Source organism: Tupaia chinensis, unplaced genomic scaffold, assembly GCF_000334495.1.
Source record: "Tupaia chinensis unplaced genomic scaffold, TupChi_1.0 Scaffold000027_1, whole genome shotgun sequence".
In the NCBI taxonomy this organism is placed as follows: Eukaryota; Metazoa; Chordata; class Mammalia; order Scandentia; family Tupaiidae; genus Tupaia; species Tupaia belangeri.
Genome location: NW_006159457.1, coordinates 678,497 through 685,235, shown reverse-complemented (window position 1 = coordinate 685,235; position 6,739 = coordinate 678,497). Strand labels below are relative to the sequence as shown.

General features: G+C 36.1%; 1 pseudogene; it reads left to right on the top strand.

Moving 5' to 3' along the window:
• LOC102474998 (transcription factor BTF3 pseudogene) overlaps positions 1-729 on the top strand; it is a 21,850-nt pseudogene extending 21,121 nt beyond the window's left edge.
• Positions 730-6,739: the final 6,010 nt, after the last annotated feature.

Here is a 6,739-nt window from a genome sequence, read left to right as displayed (position 1 = left end):
CCGCAATCCCCTCTCCTCCATTCTCCTCTTGGGATCTTGGGCACGCACACACACGTACCCGGCGTGAGTTTAAGCCACTGGGTCCGAACTTGAACCTCAGTTGACTACATGGGAGTCCAGTGACATAGCCATTATACTAATGGCTGATCCCTTAATTGTAATGTTCTTAACTGAAGGAGTTGAATCACAGGCTGTGTATCACTCTATTGTGTCCTTCCTCCATCTATTCAATTATCTGTCCTGACATCTGAATCCATCCACAGCTGTTGGTACCCAAAACTCCACTTTCTTCTTCTACTTCTTTTGTATCTTTTTTTTAATAAACTTGAGACACATCCACTTAAGTCTCAAGACAACTTCCTACATCTATTGCAGTTCAGTAGGTCAGAATCACGAGGGTATTAGTTCAGCATCCTATTATAATCCTTTCTTTTCTCTACTCTATAATTTTTTTGGTGGAGTGTGGGAATTGATTATTCTCCCAATAACTGGTTTTCACTCTCCTTCACTACAGGTCCACACCCCACGCCCATCCCTGAAGCATTCAGCTGCACTCACCACCCACCACCCACTCCACTTACTCTTGTTAACACAAAGCCAGTTTTATTGTTGGGCACCTCCATGAAGGGTGTCAGGGTGTCTGTAAGCAATTGGGATTATGACTTTCTCAAACTGGGACATAAGATCATAGGCAAATCTGCTCAGGAAATAGGAGACTATAATCTCTGAAAGAAATGAGAACACTGTATTTGGAATTAAAATTCTCAGGAGGAGTATTTCAAGTACTTGCAGGCTGATGTTAGAACAAGAACAGCTTGAGAGTGTGTTTCAGTCCCACGAAATGTTTTCTCTTTTTTAGCAGGAAATGACTGTAGTCTCTCCTCTTGCTTTTAGAAAATAAACAATTTAACATCTTGAAGCACCTAATCCAGTCTTATTACTGACAGAAAGCAAGAATGCAAATCAAAGATATAGTGAGAGCTATTTTTCTGCACTCACAGGAAAAAAAGGCTGTGAAAAGAAGATATTTTCTAAATATGATTTTCCACTTATTTGTTGGGAAAAGTACTAATCTTTGATTGTAAATAGGCTACATTTGGTCTCAAAAGCTTTATAAACAGGAATCAATCATATGTGAGAAACTGAAAATTTTTTTTATATAGTTACCAGGTGAGAGTGATGCTTTTACATAAGTAAATGGATTCCTGTCTTGAGATAATGAGAGTATATTTGCCAAGAGAAACTGTTAAATTTTCCCTATAGATCTTTTTTCCCCCTTGATTTAATGTCACGCAACTATTTTGAGGAAATTTTAAAGGAAGTCATCATTTTTAGTGCCATGAAAACATATGAAAAGGGAGGCTACAGTTCCCAGTGAAGACTGGAAGAGTGATAATTGACACGAGCATGCAAGTAAGTAATGTGAAGAGGATATGGGATGTGTCATAGCAGAGCTAAAAAAATACGGAAAACTTAATACATATTTTGACAAAATCCTAGTAGAACTATTATCAACTGGGTACAAGATAATGTTATGTTTAATGTCGAAGGAGATGAATATGGCAATATCCTTGATTTGATTGTTATACTGTGTATGCTTTAAAAATATAACTCATAAAGATATACAATAAGTATATGTAAACTGGAAATCGTCATTTTAAAATAAGTTTAAAAATATGAATGTGAAAAATATGAAGACCCTCACGTTTCAGTATTACATTAAAAAAAAAAAAAAAACGCACTGTGGCGAGCAGCAGTTAGCATAAAGGCTATGTTGCTGGACTCCCAACTAGTTGACTGCGGTTCGCGACCTGGACCCGGTGGCTTAAAACTCACGCCGGGCACGTGTGCATGCATGCCCAAGATCCCGAGAGGAGAACAGAGGAGAAGAGATTGTGGCGTGGCCATCCCCCCTGGGGGGTGATTTCTTGCTTTCTTTCTCTCTGTCTCTCTCTGTCTGGCAAGCGCACGCGCCCTATAGCAAAACCCTCTCAAAAAAAAAAAAAATACGCACTGAAACTTTTTCTTTCAAATGTCAATTATCTGCAGCTCCTATACGCAATTGATTTTGAGTGCACTCTTCCTAGTGTTGTATTGATGTGCTTTTCTGGTAGTTCTAATATGGAGTATATGGAGTACTATGTTCTTAGACTTCTTTTACCTTCTGTCTTCCTTAACCATAAAACACACTTTCTTTCTTTCCTTTTTTTTTAAGAATTATTTATTTATTCATTTATTTATTTTCATTTGACCAGAGAGAGACAGAGGGAAAGTGAGAAAGCAAGCCACCAGGTCTGAGACTTGAACCGTGGTTGGCCATGTGGGAGTGTCCAGTGCCTTAACCACCATGCCATCCGCTGGTCCCAAAACACACTTTCTTAATTACCTTTCTGATCCTATCTGGGTATCTTTTAATAATTCCTGTGCTTCCTGTGACTTTTTGATGTGGAGTTTTCCAAAGATTTAGTTCTCAACTTTCTGCAGTCTTTAAATCATGATATTATCTATTCTTAAAACAGCAGGATTTCTCTGTTTGGAACCTGAACCTTCACCTTCAATCACTCAAGTTACTTGAATTTCTTTTAAATGTTATCATGGTTGCATTCCTAGTTGAGATGTTCCTTTCCAGAAAAATCATTCTGAGTCTCTCTGTGGTTAAATAAGAACAGTCTGAATGCTACGTTTTATGATAGTCATAATACTAAAATCATTAATTCATAAAGCCTTGACTGTGAAGATGTGCAGATGGGTGGTGATGTGGCCTCTGGGATCTCCTAACTGACCATTCATATTTGTACATAGAAGGACAAATACACCTTTTGGTGTAACCATATTTTAAAGTCAAATGATTAGTATATGTTTAAACATTCTGATGTGGTACAATGTGAGGTCCAACCTTGCATGATGTGATTCAGGCTTACAAAACTGATGAAATATGGAAATTCAAAGGCCAAAAGTTAGTTTACAATAATCAAGATTAAAATCAAAAATAAAATAGGCACCTTTATCTATGAAGACATTGTTTCAGATGTAAATAAGTCCTGTTCTGAGGTTAAATTAAAATTATAAATCGAATCATGTGTGTATAGAATTTCTATGTTAAAAAAATAAAAATAAAAATAAAATAAAGAATTTCTATGTTAAGACATATATGAATGTCTCTCCTCTTCAAAATCCCCAATAATGTTTGGTCTTAGATTTTTAAAAATTATTTATTTGTTTTTGTTTATTATTATTATGTTTTAATTTGACTAGAAAGAAACAAAGAGAGAGAGAGGGAGCATTAGAAAGCAAGTCACCCAGGTCTGGGACATGAACTGTGGTCAGCCATGTGAGGCTCCAGCACCTTAATCACCATGCCACCTGCTGGCCCTGTTTTTATGTTTCTGTCTGAATAGAATTTATTAATACCTTAAATAAGGATAACACCAAATATTATCCTGGGAAGCACCTTAACTTTCAAAAGAGCTTTGAATATGAATAACCTACTCTTTTCAATAGTTACCTTATAAGTTAAAACTCAGAGTACCATCTTATTTTCTTACTTTGAAATGTAACCAGAGGAGGAAGGGAAAGGAGAGAAATGATGAATTCTATACACATTTCCTGTAGCTGTTTTGTCTTATACTGGGGAATTTTTGACCATCTAGTACCATACTTTGATATATACATAGTAGAAAATCAACAATATGAGTGGAAAAAAAATAAAGAAAATGATGAATTGAATGAATTGCTTTTCGTTTCCTCTGTAAAACATGAAACTCTAGGGAATCATAGTTATAAAAATAGCTGAAAAATACTCTACTATTGTATATTATGGTTCCATTTCTGCTACATTATAGGGCCAATAATGCTTACATTATGTACTGAAAATCGAGAATTGTTTTCTTATTAGTTTTATGCTCACATGGGGCAAGAAATGAAACAAAGGATCTTTAACTTGAAGATACATTTTCTTGGAAAGCTTTTTTTTCTTGGGAAATGAGCAATAAAGGATAGAAAAAAAAATTCCAAATATTTTATTTTAAATCCAGAACTTTTAAAAATACATTCATGTCATTTTTAATTAATTTTTAAAACTATTATTCATACAATTGACTTATGCACTGGGAATACCTAAATTTTTGTCTACGTTTGTGTTCCATTCTTAATTTAATAGGGAGTAGAAAGGGAAGAATGAAATAAAAGACTTAATTGTATATTGATCTATCTTTATCCTATTAGTTGACTATAGAAAGTTTCTTTTAACTGTGATCACTGTATTTAATATGTAAATACTCCAAGTGAAATATCTTCTAACCTCACTTATGATTCAACCAATACATCATTAACTATTGACATGTACATAATATATGTCTGATCCTGACCTTGGCACTGAAAGGATGTCTTTTATACAAAGAAATAAAATATACTAAAGTGCTGAACAATAGGAGTACAAGTTAGCAGGCATTCAATCCTCACAGACTGCTGAGTGTTGGAATAAAGAGAACTTAATCAGCTTCCACGCATATGTGTGATCAATGGGACCTAGAACTTTGCCCTTAGCAGCTGTAGCACAGCAAGCAGGGCCAGTCCATGGGCGGGTGGATAAGGTGACTGTATCTCATATGACCTACCACAGTGTTCAAGTCCTGGACCCAGTGGCTTGAGAAACAAGTCCAGCATGTTGGTATGGTGCCCAAAATCCTGAAAGTAGGGAAAAGTGGGAAGAAAAGGGATTATGTCATGACCACAACCCATGGGAGGTGCTGTCAAACTTTCTCTCACTTGCTCTCTCTCTGTCTCTCTCTAGGGAGAATACTTACCCTCTGGCAAATTAGAAATAACAAAACTAATAATTATGGAACCAGAAGAGAAATATCTGAATATTTATCCTCAGGATTTAAGAAAATAATGCAGGGACCAGCAGTTGGCGTAATGGCTGTGTCGCTGGACTCCAATGTAGTCAACCGCAGTTTGAGTCCCGGACCCAGTGGCTTAAACTCACACCAGGTGTGTGAGCATGTGTGCCCAAGATCCCAAGAGGAGAATGAAGGAGAAGAGATTTTGGCATGGCCATTTCTCCTGGGGCATGATTCTTGCTTTCTTTCTGTCTCTCTCTGTCTTTCTGGAGAGTGCACGTGCCCTATATCAAAAAAAAAAAAAGCATTTCAAAACCGAAGAAAGTTGAACATTGACATATACAAATATCAGTAACCAAGATTTTTGAAAAAGTGATGGGGAAAAATATGTAAATATGTAAAAACTCTTTGTATTTTAAAAACAAAATCTACAAATAGACTTGAGAACCAGGTGTGGGTTACCATACAGACAAGTATATCTACTTAAAATGCATATATTGGGAGACCAGTAGAAGCATCTGATTATGTTGCTGGATTCCCACATGGCCAACCATGATTCCAGTCCTGGACCCGGAGGCTTGAGACTCAGGCCCGGCATGTGTGTTTGCAGGCCAAAGATCCTGAGAGGAGAATGAAGGAGAAGGGATTTTGGCTGGGCCATGCCCCTTGGGAGTGTGATATTTGTTTTTTTTTTCTCTTTGTCTCTGTCTCTCCAGTGAGTATTGGTACTCTATAGCAAAAAATCTCTAAAATATATGCATATGTTGGTTGGAGACATGCTAATAGAACTTCATGCAGAGTGGGCCAGCGGGTGGTATGAGGGTTAAGGCATTGGATTCCACATGGCTGACCATGCAGTTAGAGTTCCAGACTTGAAAATCATGCCAGGTGAATGTGCATGCAAGATTCTGAGAGCTTCCCTTTATTAGTGGTGTAAGCTAATGGTTCATGTTGTCATCAATGGCGTCTTCAGTTCTTTAAGTACTATGATCCCTAGCTTACAGATAAAGAAATAGCACCCAAAGAGGCTAAACACTGGAGCCCATGCTGAAAGTGAGAAAGTATAAATACCACTCAGTATTACATTTTTTCCCTTTGTAAGATATTGATGAAATCTTCATAAAAATATAAATAAATATTCATTGAGTGCACAAACATATCAATGCCACTGAACTTACGATGCAATAGTGACACGTAAGATCTTTAATAACTAAACAGATATTATTATATAGATAAAAAATCTATATTCCTGATAACCCAATATATAAATACATATACAAACACATTTATGTAAGTATCTGTGTGTATATACATATATTATATATGATATGCATATATAGCGTTTATTCATATTGCGTGATGTGTGTGTGTGTATATTTATATGTATATATATAAACTTTTTCATTCATTTCTTTCCACGAGAGAGAGAGAGAGGAGACAGACACTTCCAATAGGGTCCCCATACTGCAATCAATCCACCCCAGCCGCAGCCGACCAGGATGATATGCATGTGCACATACCCTGAGTATACAGCGTAAGCTTGGAATACAAACCCGAGACCTTCCCATAGAACTCTCCAGCATCACAGAACAGTGTTCTGCCCAGTAACTGACCCAAGAGATTCTGTTTTATTCAATTGTGTAGGCGGTCCTTTGAGTATATAATAAAATGTTGGAATATTCGCTTTGCAAGCTAAGTGACATATGTGATTGAATGTATAAGAGAAATTGAAATAAAAATATATTAAAAAAGATGGACTGCTTATTCACAAAGGAAATACAACTTTAAAAAGTTGCAAGTTGGAATTCTAGATCCATTTTTTGTATTAAACTTATTTTTGCATTATATATATGCATATATGTACATATATGTATATATAAAATGCAAAATTAAATTTA